The 17148-nt window shown below is 42.7% G+C and overlaps 1 long non-coding RNA gene across 2 annotated transcripts in view; it reads left to right on the forward strand.

Moving 5' to 3' along the window:
* Window positions 1-271: 271 nt before the first annotated feature.
* LOC101723881 (uncharacterized) overlaps window positions 272-17148 on the forward strand; it is a 72863-nt gene continuing 55986 nt past the window's right edge. Inside the window, exons 1-3 of one of the 2 annotated variants that reach the window (XR_204935.3) lie at window positions 272-862; window positions 1334-1406; window positions 1759-3226. This is a non-coding gene — a long non-coding RNA (uncharacterized LOC101723881). Of the gene's footprint in view, window positions 863-1333; window positions 1407-1758; window positions 3227-17148 lie in introns of those variants that run through there. The other variant, XR_001183039.3, reaches the window with a different exon arrangement.

Raw genomic sequence — 17148 nt, forward strand, 5'->3', positions numbered from 1 at the left:
CTTTCCCTGCTAAGAGGCAGTTGGACAAATACGAAGAGCATTCAGTGAGGACCCTGCTGTTGCGAGCAGTGGGATGGACAGATTACTTTCCTCTCAAACTCAACAGGCCCGATTTGGTCAGAATTGAAATAACAGTTTAACAAAGATGGAGAGGATGTGAGAAGGAAATACAAATCAGTAAATGAAGTAATGATGAAAAAGAAGTAAGTGGTTTGGTATTGTGCAAACAAACAAAAAGCCACACCAGGATTTTAAGACATTTCCCACTCCCCTTTGGAAATGCAGGGTTTACCTTCTTCTCTCATTGGTCAGTGAGTAGTGTGCGAATTTTATGAAAGAGATGCTTTAGGAAAGTTAACCGAGGCCCATTGTTTTTAGAAATCTCAAGGCAACTTTTCAGGCTTTGAAGTCAGCGCTGTTTCCTGTGGGAAAGCAAGAACAAAAACAACAAAAAAGCAAAAAACAAAACAACAAAAACTTTCCAGTTTTATTTCCAAGATTTGACTTAAATTTAATGTAGAATTGCAAACTTGAAAGAAGCTTTGATTTTCTGGTGGCATGAGAACTAAAGCTAAATTTGGGTTGAGCTTCAAAACCCTCAACATATAATGAGGATTAAAAGTTAGGGATCTCATTGCCCCAAAACGTTCAGTTTCATTTCGATGGGCATCTCAAGGACTCAGAGGAAGGCAGGCTTTTCATCTACAGGAGCATGGAGACTTCAGGTATCCTGCTTGCTGGCTTTGCATAGGTCTTTACACTGAGTGAATGGCTGTGCATTTGTTGTAGATTCAAGGGCTAAAGAAGTAAAGGGGAGAGAAGAGATTACCCTTTCAGAACCCCGATTCCCTCTAAACCTAAGGTAAGCTCTTTATAACTATTGATCAAGAAATAAACCCTCCTTTATTTTTCCAAAGATGCAATAAAACCTTTTCTCCTGCTGCTATTCTCCAACTCTTCCTGCAAGCACAGAGTTTGTATTGACCTTGCGTTTCTTCTCCCAGAACTGTCACTTCTGAACTCTTCTTAATTGCTGCTCTCCTCCCAATTCTCCCTCCTTAAAATGGGGAGTGGAAAAATCCAGGTGGTGAGTTAAACTTTTTCATAAAAAAAAAAAAAAAAAAAAAATTCCACATCATTTACATTTCCGACTCTCCCAGTAAGAAAAACAGTATAATCTTGGTCAAGATATTGTAGTCTCTAGTATCTCATATGCAATATTTGAGAGTGAATTTTTCTAATTATTTCAGATGTTTTTTCTATGATGACTTTGGAGATGATGACTCTAGATGATTTCTGAACACTTTTTTGAGGAAATAAAATTTTCTTGCAGATGACAACACATAACTTTGCTCAGTGGATGAGTTTGTGGTGCCGGTCACTGGTGCTGAACACAGAAGGGACAGGTAATGAGAAGCATATAGATGTTTGTGTTATTTTAGTAGGAAATCCATGTGCCATTGGTAATGAATTGAAGGTTAAGTGACAATGTTTCCTTGCAACCGCTATTGTTGTGTAGCCTGTAAACTGAAAACTGGATTAGCCTTTAATTACCTCAACCATCTCTCAGTCCTGAGACAACATTACCACTCCTACCAGTAGTATTTGCATATACAATTTAATGAGAGAAACATCTGTTTGCATATTTGGGATCATTCATATTATGCAGATGAATAGATATTCACAGTGTGATAGGCATTTGTACTAACCTCTCATTTTCTTTCTTCATTCCTGGTCTTTCTTCACCCTCTGATTCAGCTGGACTTATACTAATTAGAATCAAAGGCTGGCTGGAGCCAACAGCCCTGTGCAGAATGAACAAATGCAGCACAATCTGCATGCCTGCAGAGCCACGTTTTACTCAGCTGGGGAAAAGATACCATTGATACATCTTACAAAATGTACACTGTACAGGCCCATGTGTATGCGTGCATGTAAGTGCTTTGAACAAAACTATGGTCAATTCAAACATTTTTAAAAATCCCACATATAGGGGCCAGGGATTTAGCTCAGTGGTTCTGCTGCCTGCTTCGAAAGCTCAAGGTCCTGAGTTCGACCCCTGGTACCAAAAAGAAAAAATCCCGCATATCTCTATTTTTGGATAACTTGCTTTTACACACAAATTTCCTCTGATGATTACATCAAATGCTTCTTGTACAGAGTTGAACGGTTTTAGAGCAGGTATGATCCTGGAGGGCAAAGAGAGTCAAACCTTTGTTTTCTCGTGGGGTACAGGGAGGGCTGACTAGGTTAAGCAATTTGCCAGCTGTTGCCTTAGTGGCTCCTGGTGGAGCTGGGCCTGGGGTGTGAGCTTCCAGTCTCTAAACCGAGTGCTTTTCTATTGAACTGTGTTACCTTGGTCTATGAATTAAGTTTAGAGACATTTATAGCAGCCAGTAAACCCATTTTATACAATTTCCTAAAATAGCCTATGTGGTTTCCAGTGGAAGCCACCATTTTAAAGGTTGCCTATCATATATGATATGCATATTATCTATACAATCTTTAGCACCAAATCTTTTATATTTTGTGTAATGTGTTTTGATTCTTGACTCTGTAAAGTTTTTATTTTTGCATTGGTCCAAAAATAATGAGAGACTTTGTAAAGATTTTCAGGGCTTTAATTTCATTGTGCATTTTCAATGCTCCATTCCATATGAAAAAGTGTTGCTTCTTTATGCTTTTTAAAATTAAAAGAAACTTTTCAGTTGTAACTTAATTCCATCACCTTCTGATCATAAACCTTAGCCAGGCACCATCACCTTTTAGCATCTGAAGTTCTCAACATATACCATGGAAATTATTTTACACAGCTTCTCCTGATGACTATATTGTCGCATCAGAATGAAGACAGTTCTTGGCTTTCATTAGCAAATCTATCCTCATTAATTCAAATTAAATGGTGGTAGTGGTGAAGGGGCAGCCAGATTAACTGGGGAATACTTTGAACCATTGAAATGTTTTATGGGAATGTACTATTCTTATTTCTATGGATGCTCTGTAATTAACACTGGGCTGGAACTTTAAAGGTCTTTAGGATACATGATTAATCAATTGGTTTGTGATTTCATATCCATTATTTGCCAGGAAGGATGTATGATAAGAGTAGTGGAAGCAATTTGTTCTATACTTTCCATATCTCCTTATAGCCTGTCTCCTAATTAATACACCATTCATTTATACTATCTGCAATATAAAAGCATTTCTGAAAAAGGAAGGACTAGTTCAGAGAGCATCTGAGTTATTGTCGTTTCCAAATAAGTAACATTTTTACTGTATTCTCCATATAGAAATGGACATGATAGTTCAGTTTGATTCAAAAAGATATTTTGGAAAAGTGGTATGAACAGCACTGATCAGGAATCAGGTCTCTATCTGGAGTAGAGTTAGCTTGAGCAATCATTTTAGATATCCATCTGCTACTGTTTGACAAGTAATATTTTAATACTAGGTGAAAATGTGTCCCTTCCCATTGTAACTATAAACACTGTGTGTGGAAGCCACACATGGGACATATTCAATCAATAACAATGAATATTTGTTGGATGGATGGATTGTGGTAGCATGAAGCATCCTGACTCTATTAGTTATTTCTAGATGCAAAAGGATTGAACATTTCCAAAGACTTCCATACACATTTTAGTCTAGGACAAAGTTTTGCAAAGAGAGGGGTCCCTTTCATTCATGATTTCTAGTAGTAGTTGATCTATTAGGTATAGTGTGAGCATCTGGCATGGGTTTTTGATCCCTTTGGAATTGTTCAGGTGTGTGTGTGTGTACGTGTGTGTGTGCATGTGTGCACGTGTGCGTGTGTGTGTATTGGGAGGAGTAATAAAGAATGTATGGAAAACTGCATGCAGTAGACAATTCAAAAGTGCAAATAGCTTCTGGCTTAATTGTGACTTACGTATTTTTTGTTTATGTTAGAGCTCTTGTTATTATTGTATATTAATTACTCTCCACTTTAACTTGACCTGGGGGTGATCTTGCTGTATTTCTGGCTATGTTCTAGTCTACAGAATCTATCCTGTGTACTCTTGGGTGTGTTGGCTCATGGGCCAGGAGTGTACCCCTTCCAAGACAGGAGGGAACAGGTGTTATGGGGTGCAGAACCCTGTATCCCCTGTGGCAGAGGTCTTGTGCGAGGTGGCAGACACACCTGCTGAGTGCTCAGTGGGGACTGCTTCAGCTTCTACTGGAATTGCACTTCACCTGCCTCTGACCTAATGAGGTCAGAAGGCTTGGAAAGGGACAGAGTGCCTGCTTGAATGAGGAAGTGGAAGCACATACACCTTACTGTGATGGACAGATGCACTCTCCAGGATGACCTTGGGCTTCCATGGGTCCATCGGCTTTGGGCAATATAACACTGCCAACAATCCACTGGGGCGAGGAAAGAAAATACTAGCACTTTTATTAATATGCTTTTATCAAGAAGGTAAGAAATAAGATAAGCATTGATGGTAGTCATCAATCACAATGATAAATCCCATCATAACTACATACACCAGGGACGACCGAACCAGCGGTGGGGACATGTGATCAAAAAGGGTCGGAGGCCTCAGTCTATGGAAGATGCACAGCGTTTTCCAGAACACCTGAATAGAGTCCTTGCCTATCTCCCCAGTGTTCGTCTCTAGTTTCTTCTCTTTTATTTTCCCACAGTTCTAGACAGTCTGGATATCCCACAAAACTTTCAGGGTTCAGAATATGCTATGCTGTTGTGTGTGCCTCCGGCCCTTTGCACCTGCTACTTTTCGACCTTGGGTTCTCTTCCTGTGCTCAGTGAATTTTTATTTTATTTCTGTATACCGTTTCCTTCACTTATTGGGCAGCGTGGGTCTGTCTCTTTGCCCCACCACATCACCTTTATCTTCTGAGCAGCTAAAGGACAGAGCTTGGTCCTTATACATTTGTGTGCCTGTAGAACGGAGAAATGAAAGAATAAAGTGAAAGTAGTCTTTGCTGACAGCTAGCTGCGGGGTTTGTATCCTGAAACCCGCTCAGGTTGCCAGGAGGGGTCGCTGTTGGCACTTCCTGTAACGGTGAGGACCTCCCTTGTCTCTCTTCTGGGCAGTGGGATCTTTCCCAAGGTGGCAGTCTAATTTCAGCTGCTCCTTCCCCTCTCGTTTCCCTGTTCCCGGGCCCACTCTAGAAACCAGAGCCTCTGGTTTTATCGTGGGAACTGTGCCAGGGGTTCCTCGGGAAGCAAGCCCGGGCGGCCCGGTGTGCAGACCTCAGCGGATGGGCCCCAGATGCTCCTGGGCACGTTGTTGGTGGCACCCCGCTGCTGCTTCAGCCCAGACAGCCCATTTGGTAGCAAACAATGGCTCATAAAAGAGGCTTTTGGAAATGTCCGTGTCTGAGAAATAGCACCCAGCACCCGAGAGCAGAGTTTTCGAGGCACAAAACCACGGCTCTGCTTCTGAATGCAGGTGGGCTGGCTAGTCATTGGGTTTCCCTTTGCAAACTGGAGAGAAAAACGCACTCTACTAGGTGAGGCCTTTGTGTGAAGCCCAGTGCTGGAGAACAGGCGTCCACTGCCCTTTTCAAATTACTATGAAGGAGTTGATGCAAATAAGAGAGGCACTGTATGTCTGGGTCTCATCCTTTAAAATTGCTAATTTTTAAACTCTATTTTAACTCAAGGACATTTTTCTACCTTAGTAATAAATTAACATTTCAAAAGTACTTTTACCTGCTGAGATGGTTCATTCTGCTAATATGGGTAACGCGGTGGACTCGAATAATTAGTGTAAATTGCCTTTGAATAACACAGGGCTGGGAACAACTTTAACTTGCGAAAGCTTAATGCCCCTTGCTGTACAGGATGAAGAGTCCTTAATGGGGCCTGGAAAAACAACTAATACCTACAAATCAAAGGAGAAAAGCCGTTTTTGATGCATTTTGTCTGAGAGTGTGAGTTTTAAACTAAATTGTTAACACTTCCTCCCTGCTGAGGGTCATGGATTAGCTAGGCTGGGAGATTCTTTGAGAATCTTTCACACTGACCAGGGGAGGTAGGGGGTTCCAAATACAAGTGTTTTCTTAACCCTAATCCCTACCTCCCTGACTAGGACAACGCTGCATTTCCCTCTAATTAGGTGAAGAATTAGGAGGTGGATAAATGTGCTCACGGATGAGGATAAAGTGATTAGTTCACTCCAGACCATGATAGTGATTTCTAGGCACTACTTAGTTCTTTTCAAGATAATAACTTTTCTCTTTTTTTACAAAAACGTATTCAAGCAAACCTCAAACATCTATTTATAGGCAATGATAATTATCTTTGGGCAAGTTTGGGGGAGCGTATTGACAGACGATTTTTATTCTCCTTTGCGTTTGCTTAATTTTTGTAAGATTTCCATCCCATCGAGGAACATCTAGACTTTCTCATCTGAATCAAGAATGATAATTATTTGTGCAATCTGAACGAAATCTAATAACCTAACCAAAAAATGTATTCACATTTAAATGATCCTTTCAGTGAAAGGGGAAGAGAACTTGTTGCTTAGGAGTTGAGATAAAGCCATTCTGGCTCATTTTATGCATATGAATAGATTCTACTGTGTATTTTTTAAAGGATCTTGTAGATATTCTTTATGGAGGTGTAATTTTAAATTTCAGGTTGATTAAAAACAGTTCTCGGGCCAGGGATTTAGCTCAGTGGTTCCGCCTCCTGCTTTGCAAGTGCAAGGTTCCGAGTTCGATCCCCAGTACCAAAAACAAAACAAAACAAAACAAAACAAAACAAAACAAAACCAGTTCTCAAATACTTGAATAGCTTCACACTTTGATGGTCTCAGCATCCATCCTTTGCTCATGATGAGCATCCCAGGGCTACACAGACACTTACTCAGTTTCTACACAAAATCCTCAGAGAGGTGTCAAACAGAACATGTGGTTTTTGCACTCAGTCTGTTCCAGAACTGCACCCAAGGTTTCTTCTGCTTTTGCCCTTCTAGGTCACATGAGTACTGAACATTTTTCCCTTTTGTCTTACATAGTACATGGCTCCCATGCCATAAACACACAATGAAAATAACCTCCATCTCAGTAAAAAGAAAAGTGATAGCAATAAATAACAAAACGTAAGGTTCTTCCACCTCCTGTCCAAGGTCGTGGGAAGGTCTGAGCATCATTCTCTTGGTCCTTTCTGAAGGTCAAGGAGCTTCAAAGGCAGTGATCTATTTGTGAGCCTTTGGAGCAAGCTCTCCCAGTGGTGCCCCTCATGGATGTTCTCTCTGGGGATTATAGGTGGGTCAGAGCAATGCAGAAGTGAACCATGAGCCTGTAGCTGCATGCTGGGTTTTCAGGCTCAGTTGCAGAGTTAGGCTCATTTAGCCAGGAGTAGACCCTGCCATGGCCATCTCTTCCTTCAGGAAGACAGATTTAGTTATTTATTTATGAACAAATTTTCTTTGAATTGGTGTTTTTCTTTGCCATACTACAAATATACTGGCTGGTTTAAGGTATACCATGAGCATAACGCCCAACTATGCTATACATGACAAATCACACTGCATTAGCCAGAAGTATGCTTCCTTTTGCTCTTATCAGACTTGTTTCCTAAACTGCAAAAAGATCTGACATGGTGCTGGTTAGCAGTATGGCTTAGACAGTCTCTATCGTTATCCATCACTGCCACCAGCTAGCTGGAGGCATTAGGTACCAAGCTAGGAGAGGGGATGCTGGCCTACCACTCTCTGGCCAGGCTAACTGGCTTATTTCACATCTAAACCAGCTCTTTCTGAGTCCTGTTCTTCCTTACTATTGAAGCTTTCTTTCTCTTGTGTTTTTGTTACTATATTTTTGTTTGGTTTGGTAAAAAGAAATCTTACTCTTGTCCTTTTAAGAGCATATGCAGTATATGTTATATTAATGTATAAAGTATATAATGTTATATTAATGTATAATATGTATATATTATACATCTCAGTAGCTTATTTTTAAATTCTTCATAGCTACAGACAAGAGAGTGAACACACACACACACACACACACACATATGGTAAAACACACATTCTTGAGCTAAAATAAGAGTGTAAGTTAGATAACTGAGGGAAAAGAGGCTAAATGAGAGCCCTGAATCTGACCACTCCCACCTTGGTTTTGACTCGATAAACTCCATGACAGGGTGAGAATTCTCAGCAAAAGGTAAATCCAGTCTAACAACTTGGATTTAGCATCTTCTTCTTCATCTACTGTGGTACTATATCAAACTCCGTCATTTTTGCATTGCAGTAAGGTTCTTTTAAATAGCATCACGAGCTAGCTCGGACTTCTGGCTTCCGACCACTCTAAGGCGGAGCAGGGAGCATCCGAGCTGGATGCTTGCATGAGCGAAGGGAGCCTCACCCAGGGACAGCAAATAACATGGGCTTGAAAACAGAACCGTCACCCTCTTTGTGGCCCAAATCTGATAGGATCCAGCAATAGGTCTTCCAGTAGAAATATCTACATGTCAAATGGTAAACTTGATAATCGCAAGAATACATTTAATGCAGCAGGAGAGAATACCCAACCAGAAGATTAACATTTCTGTTATATAATTACAAGTTCACGGAGTTCAGGTTCTTATCACTTTATAGTGAGTATAGAAAGTAGGAGTGATCCTTTTTAATTTGTAATTATTTAACGGCAATGTGAGGTCCAGCGGCCTTATTCTTACCCTTCTGGGCTGGAAGACATTTGTATGCAGAACCCATGTGAGAAGGCACAGTACACTATCAGGAGAAGACATGTTTGATTATTCTTTAAAACCAACTAAGAGAAGTTAATCTCATTGAACTTCTTTTTATTCAACAAAAGAGTTGGATGTTTCCAAGTCTAATGTGACTATAATGTTCATTAAATGAACTTCTTTACACCTTTAAATGGATTAACTGTACATCTTTACAGTCTAATTATTATACATGTCATTCAAAAAAATCGCAGATCTAATTCAGGCATGATAAAGGCCTTTCTTGTGTGACTATGGGAAAGACACTGCAGTAAATGAATGTAATTTTTATCAGTGCCATTTTTTTTTTAAAGGGCACATGTTGCTGTGAGGATGTGGGAGGGAGGGATGGTACTGACCGTGCTGACTTTTCCTGCCCTGGTAATTTTATTTTGGAGATTTAGGACGGGTCCGCGCGGATGCCTGCTCCTTTTGGCCTCCCAGTACCAGGTACCTCGGAGGCCCCGCCCACCTCCCCCGCCTGGGTAATGACTTCAATCTGCCCAGGACAGTTCCTAGTCAGATAGGTGATAAATTATGGACCGTCCAGCTCAGTCCCCGGCCTTTGAGGCTTCTCTGAGTTCCCACATCCAGACCTTTCCTAAAAAGTGGAAAAATCCTTGTAATCATGCTCCAAGAAATAGCCATTCTGTTTTCTTGTGGACATTTGACAACCCTCTTGGGAGCCTGCACATAGATCCCCTTTTCAGCATTAAAACTGGCATGGACTGGCAGCTCCCTGGTGTCCTAGGGACAGAACGGGCCCTGCTTGGCTCAGGTGACCCCAGAAAGCTCTGGGAGCTATGGGAGAGAGGCAAGGACCTTTGGTTCTTCAGGGACAGGAGGCTAGAAGTTCCCACTGAGTGATTCAGACCTTTTCTGCTGACAGCCGAGGAAGGCATAGATCAGTTCATTTATCTCCCCAATGTTTTTGGAGAGATTATTATGGGTTAGGTACTGTGCAGGGCCCATCAGATGCAGCCCAAAGTTGAGGAGAGACAATTACTATGCACAGGGGCCATTCCACATGGAAAGTGTTAATAAATAATTTTGTAAATTGAAGGAGGCTCTACATTTTCCAGAGAGCAAGGCAGGCTGAGAGCAGCAGGCTGGTCAGAAAGGCGAGTCCAGAGGGCTTGCTCTGCACTTGTGCAGGCTCAGGCTCAGCAGTCTCACACTACTTTTCCTTACCTTGTACCAATACGAAGTTGCTTTGGAGTGGTGCAAAGAACCAAGGGAGGGACATGGACACCCTCCTTGGAGCTCTTCAATAGTCCCCTTGACCCTAGTCCTGGAGCCCCCAGTGGAGCTGGGGAGACAGAAGGGGGATCCAGCGTGGACCAGAGTGGGAGTGGGTGTGTCTGGAGTCTCCTTGGGGGACAGCCCTTCAGGCAGGCACTGCTCCGGGCAGAGCTAGGTGAAAAGGCCAGCACTGCTCTTTCCTAGCAATGTATCAACAAGTGACTTAACCTCACTAAGCCTGTTTCCTCTTCTGCTAACAGGGAGAGTTATACTCTTCTTTCAATCCTCCGAAGGGCTTCAGAAACACCAGGTATATAGAGGGCCAGTCCAGAGCACATAGTAGGTGCTCAGTATTGTCTAGTTCCTTCAGTGCCTCTTTTTTCTTATTGTCCTCCCTTTCCCTGCCCCATGCCCCGTTCATAATCGTCTATAATGTTCACTTAGCTATGGAAAGTCTTCCTTCGTAAGCAGTGTAGCAGCTCAGAGTCTACCTCTACTCCTGCTCTTTTCCTTTTGAAAGCAGAATCCTGAGGCACTCAAAAACCCAGAGGGTGGAGTGAGGGCCAGTAGGACCGTATTTGGGACAAGTGGACACTCCCATGCCATGGGCAGTTACAGCATGGCTAACTGTAGACGCCCAGGCCGAAGCCCCTCTTTGGGCCCTGTGGGCTCACTCCTTCTGCCTGCACTGACATGTCTGGATTATCACGGAGGCCAGGGTGACCTGGGTATAGTGTGAGTGGAGCTATCCATGCCCCATCAGAGCCCACCTTCTGGCCCCTTTGTTCCTGGCATTCTCAGGGCATGGCCACAGTGGATCCAGAAGCTTTCAGAATGTGTCTGAAGGCAGAAAACTCTTTCATAAATCATTTAAGGTCCATGTTGTACCAACATCAATTATCAGAATTAATTGCTCCTTAAAATGTAAAGAATTGTGCTACAAAGAGTCAACACCAGCTCGGGACCATTAAGTCTCTTCTTCAAGTCTCGCAGAAGAGCACAAGGCAGGTGGCAGGAGAAAGCAAACATCAGCTCATTGTGTGCTAGGTACTGTGTGCCCGTTTCCAAACTAATAAATACTGAATGAGTAAATAATTTTGTTTTCTCTCTGTGTTATAAAGATTCAGTCATATTTGGTCAAGTAACTTCAGGGAATATCATTAAATACTTTTCAAACAGTACTTCCTTTAAGCCTTATTCTGCCACTGGAAAATAGCGACACATACAGTTAGAAAATGGGCGGAAGGAGGTCTGTGTGGGATGTGACTCACTTTCCACAAAAGGCTCTTCGAAACCGAGACTGCCACTCTGGTGGCAGAGGTCAATAGAGCGAAGCACTCACATATTCGTTTCCTAATTCCAAACGGGGCTAGGGAGCCAATGGTGTAAAATGGAATGTTAAATAACAGAAATTAAAATCTTTTTTAAAAAAATTAATTTTATTGGTACATTTTAGGTATACAATACAATGACATTCATCATTGGGAATTTGCACCTTTACATAATCTCTCTTGGTTCTTATTTTTTTCCCCATTCCCCTGCCCTCCCTCCAACCCCTCCATCTTTACAAAGACTTTGTTTCCATTTTTTCATTTACTATGAGAAAATGAAAAAAAGAAATTAAAATCTCACTGAGCAAAGGTATTTTGTAAATAAGTCAGAAAAAATGAGCTATTAAGACCCAACCCAGGATATTTAAGAATAGAATGCTAGTGTGAAGAGACAACCCACAATGTGGGAAAATATTTTCACCAATGGTCCCTCAGACAAAGGTCTGCTATCCTGAATCTATAAAGAACTGGAAAAAAAAATCAGACCTCCCAAATTTAAAGACCCAATCCAAAAATGAGCATCTGAAATGAACAGACATTTCTCACACAAAGAAGTAGAAATGGCAAATAAACATATGAAAAAAGGTTCAACATCACTGGTCATTTGAGAGATGCAAATGAAAACAATGCTGCTGAGATTCCACCTCACCCCAGAAAGAATGGCTGCTATCAAGAAATCAACCAATAACAAATGCTGGTGGGGCTGTGGGGAGAAAGGAATCCTGCTCCACTGCTGGTGGGAGTGTGGACTGGTGCAACCACTGTGGAAATCAGTATGGAGATACCTCAAAGAACTAGGACTGGAAGTCCCATTTGACCCTGCTATTCCCCTGGCTGGGTATCTTCTCCAAAGAATTAAAAGAATCATACCACAGAGATATTTGTGCACCCATGTTTATAGCGGCACAGTTTATAATGGCTAAAACTTGGAAACAGCCCAAATGCCCATCAACTAGAGACTGGATAAAGAAAATGTGTTTTTTTTAATAAAATGGAGTACTACTCAGCCATAAAAATGAGAAATTAGAGACATTTATTGCTAAATGGATGCACATTGAAGCGATACTCTTAAGTGAAATAAATAGCACGCACATGTGTAAATACCGACTAGTTTCTCTAGTATGAGAAACTGAAAGTGTAAATAAGGACTAAAAGGTATAATAGATAATGTAAAATAGGAAGAAAAGGGGCAAAGAGGAAGGGGTAGGGGAAAGGAAAGAAGGGAATGGAATTAATATGAGAAAATGAAAAAATGGAAACAAAGTCTTTGTAAATGGGGAGGGATGGAGGGGTTGAAGGGAGGGCAGGGGAATGGGGAAAAAATAAGAACCAAGAGAGATTATGTAAAGGTGCAAATTTCCAATGATGAATGTCATTATATTGTACACCTAAAATGTACCAATAAAAGGATATACAGTTTAAAAAAAAGAATAGAATGCTAACTTTTTACTTCTGTATGCAGTGAATATGTATACATATAATCTTTATGGTGTAAATGTGTGAATTATATATAAATAATATGCATGTTATATATGCCAAGGGAATTAGCCATGAATACCACTTGTTAGCCAGAAAACATACATTATTACTTCAAGACTTTTCTCTACCAGTGATGGCTGTATTTCTTTTTCATTATAGATTTACTTCATTTATGTTAATTTTTTCCTAGGCTTGTCAGGTAATAGACCAGAAACTTTGATTTTGCACATGCAATATTCAGAGACCCGGCCGGCCCTGGCTCTGATGCTCAGGAGGGAAAGGTCCTTTATTCAGGAAGTTACTTACTGGACAATTAATGTGTGGAAATTAGCAAACAGTATGTGCAAAAGATAAATTCACATTAAATTTCCAAAGGGTGGAGGCTCATTCTTCTTGTAACAAGGCAGTGACAACTCTTGCTGATGGAATAAATGGGAGCATTATACTTCAGTCACCAATGATCAGAGATGAAGCTTTGTGAAGTCTTTTCTAATGAGGCCCCCTAGCACCCTTCAGTCTTTGTATATAATGGCATTTTATTTCTGAAAACCTGGGCCTGCGTTTAGCTCTTCCAAATGTTAGGGACCATGTCCTGATTCCCACCTGTCATGCTGTGATGAATAGATACGTTTTCCATTTCTCCACCCAAAACATGATTCTGGGTGTCCAGAGTGTGGCAGGTATGTAAAGCTGTAGCAAAACCAGGTGTTCCACCATCATTGTTTGCTCATTGGCAGGCTTGATTGCTGAGGCGTCAGTGGGAGGGTGGGGGCCAGACAGTAAGGTTCTCACCATGGCCTCCCCTGGCTGCTGTCTGCTGCCGGCTGCTGTCTGCTGCCAGCTGCTGTGGCCGGTGGTCGCTGCATCAGGCGGTGCTGAGACCCAGGCCTGGAGGGTGGCTCTTGTGGTTAGGGGACTGGGGCTTCCTAGATCTTACTCAGGGCCTCAACTGGAACACTAGCTCCACAGGGAGGTGGCTGGCCAGCTGCGTGGCTCAGGATTTCACCTGGGAAGCTGGAGAAGGCCACGTGGCTGTGAGATTGCATGTGTGACCCCAGGGTCTCAAACACACGGTGCCTCGTGCATCTCTGGTTGGTTGTGCAAGCTTTTTCTTCACCACAGCACTCTGTGATGGCCCTGTCACCCTTGTGGCTTTGTTTGGTCAGTGGGATAGGGAGAGTTAAGCGACCTCATGATATTTTATGTTAATTCTGTTCTAGTTTTAGCAGATAATAACATGTTTTTGTTTGCTTTTATTCTGAGACCTGGAACCCGCTGTGGAAGCTCAGGAAGGAGAAGGAATCCTTGCTCAGGAAGTTGTTGGACAATTAACAAGTGAAAACTACACCAGAAAGTGCAAGAAATAATGAGTTCACGCTGCATTTCTTTTTTCAAAGATGGAGAAGCTGTGTTGTTTGGCTCAATGATCTTTAAAAGGCAGATGTTCTTCCAGAGAATTAGGTGGCCTTTCCAGTCACTGTTGCCTGGCAAGCACCAGTGATCATCTAAAGCTCCCCACTAGTAGGCAAAGGTGTGTGGACAGAGTGGCAGGTTCACAAGAGCCAAATTGATAACATGTTGGCCTTCTGGATCCCTGAGCTGACTTGTCTGGACAGATTTCTGGCTGGGGCCTGAGCACACTTGGGATGGTATCTAGGTGTGCCTCTCGCTGGGGCCCCTGTGTAGCTGTTGTCTGGGAGGGCCTTTGGTTGGAGACTGTGCACCCCAGTTCCTGTTGTCTGCACAGGCTTTGGCTAGGGTCTCCACGCACTTATCAATGGTATCGGGCGAGCCTCTGGGTTCTGCTTGTGTCTCTGTGTAGCTCTTTTCCATCCGGGTCCTTGGCTGTGGCCAATGGTATGGCGGCCTCTGGCTGAAGTTTGTGTGCCTGTGCAGTTCTTTTCTGAGCAGGACTTTGGTTTAGGCGGATGTGTAAGAGCCTCTTGTCTGCAGCCACGTGTATCCGGGCCTCACAGCTGCTCCCGGGGATCTGCGCGCACTTACTGGTTGAATGGCAGGCCTATGGCTCTCAATAAAATGTTTTCAGTAGGCTGCGGTTTGTATTTGGCTCTCCAGAAGACAGAGGAGCAGACCCTGAAAGCCTTTCTCCTTTGAGTGACTGCAGGGAAGCGCTTCTCAGGGCTTGGGAGTGAGGGTGGAAAATAACTCTACCCCCAAAACCTATGGATGACAGTCCTGTGGATCTGTCATCCACTGGGGCCAAAACATCACTGGGAAATATAATTTCACGCTAATTCTGACTTCTCATGCCTACTTCCTGAAAGGTTCAGGTTTCCGTGTGTGATGCAAATTTTAATCAATGATCAAAAGTGTTCACTCCTAGTATAGGAAGAATCCCCGATACTCTCTTCAATCAACAAAAGGCTTCCTTGTTGCAACTGGCCCAGTAAGAGTGAGTGCCAAACTGGCATCTGAGCATATTTAAATCTTTTCATTTTTATGTTTTGCAGTGCTGGGGATTGAATCCAGGGCCTTGGGCACACTAGGCAAGTGCTCTACTCTGAGCTACACCCCCAGCCTTGCCTACTTAAGATCTTCAATTCTCTTACAAGTGATGCTTCTTTGGAAACATCCTTCCTTCCTTCCTTCCTTCCTTCCTTCCTTCCTTCCTTCCTTCCTTCCTTCCTTCCTGCTTGACACAGTCTCAGAGCTGAGACGGTTGCCATTCTCAGCTAAAAGGTTGTGTGATTCTGACCACAGCCCCCAAATAGACACCTGTTGAAATAATATTGGAACCACATTGGTAACTAATCAAAACCAAGATGTCGACTCAATTAATCTGATGATAGAAATACCCAAGGGATACCTTCATGCCCAGGCTGGTGCTCCTAGTCAAGTCCAGGCTTGTTGTCTATTACCTGACAAGCCTGAGACAAAATCTGCATTAAATATATGGTAATTTAATTAATTCCTTCCAGTCCAGCAGGCAGGCCCCAGTGCTCCGGGTGTCCCTAAAGTAAAGGTTGCACCCCCAGTGGGCAAACACTTAGGCTATGCTTTCCTTATTTTAAGTGAGTGATTGGCAACCAAAGGTTCTGTGTGGAACTCTATGGGCCACTGAAGCCACAGCATCATTTTTCTTACCTTTCAAGGCATGATAATCAATTGTGTGAATTCATTCACAGGAAAATGTACCTTGTAAGAGTCAGGTCCCTCAGGGCATTGCCAAGGGTTCACATGCTTCCTGGCAGACAGAGGGGAGGAAGGGGGTCAGAAGAAAAAGATGGGGAGAGACAGAGAGAGGAAGACCTAGTTTAAAAGGATCAAGACAGTATGAAAGGGGAAAGAGAGAAAGAGAAAAGCTACAAGAAAAATATACTTTGTGAAATTAAATTGCTTTGTAATATTATTAAGACATCCTTTGAGCTGATATTTTTAAGGACACAAGAGCTCTTTTACTTCCAAATTTCAACAGTGCTGACCTCTGATTTATCCTCAGGAAACTGAACATCAACCTATTTAATTATTCTTCCCATTTTTCCAGTTTTCAAGATGAAGCTAATACAAAGGATGTGAAGCAACAGGTTATGATGTTTATGAATGCAAACACCAACTATGTGTTCCGTAAAGGAGAGAAGTGGGAAAGGCTGGGGGGGAAAATTGAGCAGCTGGGCCTGTAACCGTGAGCAAGCTGGGCCTTAATTCATAGATTGTTCCTGGAGGTTCTGAGGGGAAGGTGGGCTTCTCACAGGTGGTAGAGGAGTGGGGGACTTGCTGAACGCCCCGCCCATGTTCCGACCTGGCCTCCTGGTGACCAGGGACAGCCCGCAGCAGAGGCTGGCGGGGACTTGGTGTGTGTGCTGCTGGGGACAGGACTTGGCTCTGTGTGAAGCCAATTAGATTACATATCAAAATAAGAAGGAGGTGGCAGTACATTTTCAAGTGTGGATGAAATAGAGTACCTGCCTGGTCGGAAAACACCAGGTCAATAAAGGTCTGCAGACTTCATTAAAAGGCAGATCAGCGGGATGGGCCCAACTCATTAAATATGTTAATTTGCAGCAAAGAAATTAAAACTTTGGAAGAAGCCTGTGGCCAAGGCAGTCCCTAGCCCTGGTTCTCTGCACGGGTGACCTTGGGTGCTAGTCCTGGTGACCTTGTTTGCTGGTTTCTTTGTCTACCGGGGAGGGGTCTGGAATGTGTGATTAAAATTTTCTATGATTTCCTTTATTGGTAATTCAGCACTCAGGCACCTTAAGTAGCGGTGACAGGGTCTCAGGCAGAGGCAGGAATTTAGGATTCATGACCTCCTCCACCATGCTGTGATATGGTCACTGTTCCTTCTTGTCCCCTTTCCTCTTGCCGGCTTTTGGCTCTTGACCTTGCCAATGAGCTGAGCTATGAAAATGAGGC

The sequence above is a fragment of the Heterocephalus glaber genome, unplaced genomic scaffold (assembly GCF_053883595.1).
Source record: "Heterocephalus glaber isolate CG9 unplaced genomic scaffold, H.glaber_assembly_v1.0 deba00001497, whole genome shotgun sequence".
NCBI lineage: Eukaryota > Metazoa > Chordata > Mammalia > Rodentia > Bathyergidae > Heterocephalus > Heterocephalus glaber.